Source organism: Gracilinanus agilis, unplaced genomic scaffold (genome assembly GCF_016433145.1).
Source record: "Gracilinanus agilis isolate LMUSP501 unplaced genomic scaffold, AgileGrace unplaced_scaffold52732, whole genome shotgun sequence".
Taxonomy (NCBI): domain Eukaryota; kingdom Metazoa; phylum Chordata; class Mammalia; order Didelphimorphia; family Didelphidae; genus Gracilinanus; species Gracilinanus agilis.
This window is the reverse complement of record NW_025387724.1, coordinates 2,923-3,261: the sequence shown is the minus strand read 5'-3', so window position 1 is coordinate 3,261 and position 339 is coordinate 2,923.

The window sequence follows — 339 nt, the reverse complement described above, 5'->3', positions numbered from 1 at the left end:
CTAACTCTATAACCCAGAACATTATCCAAATGCATTCTACTGAAAACTATAGAGGAAAAACTGTAATAGAAGTTTTTGTAGTGTGTATGAGAGGGGGGGAGAGAAGAGGAGGAGAAAGAACAGAAGGGAAGAAGAGAGAGGGGGAAGGGAGGAAGAGAGAGGGGAAGGGAGGAAGAGAAAAGCAAAGGGTGGAAGAGAGAGAGGGAGAAGAGGGAGAAGGGGAAAGAGAAAGAGAAGGAGAGAGAAAAGAAGAAGAAGAAGAAGAAGAAGAAGAAGAAGAAGAAGAAGAAGAAGAAGAAGAAGAAGAAGAAGAAGAAGGAGAAGGAGAAGGAGAAGGAG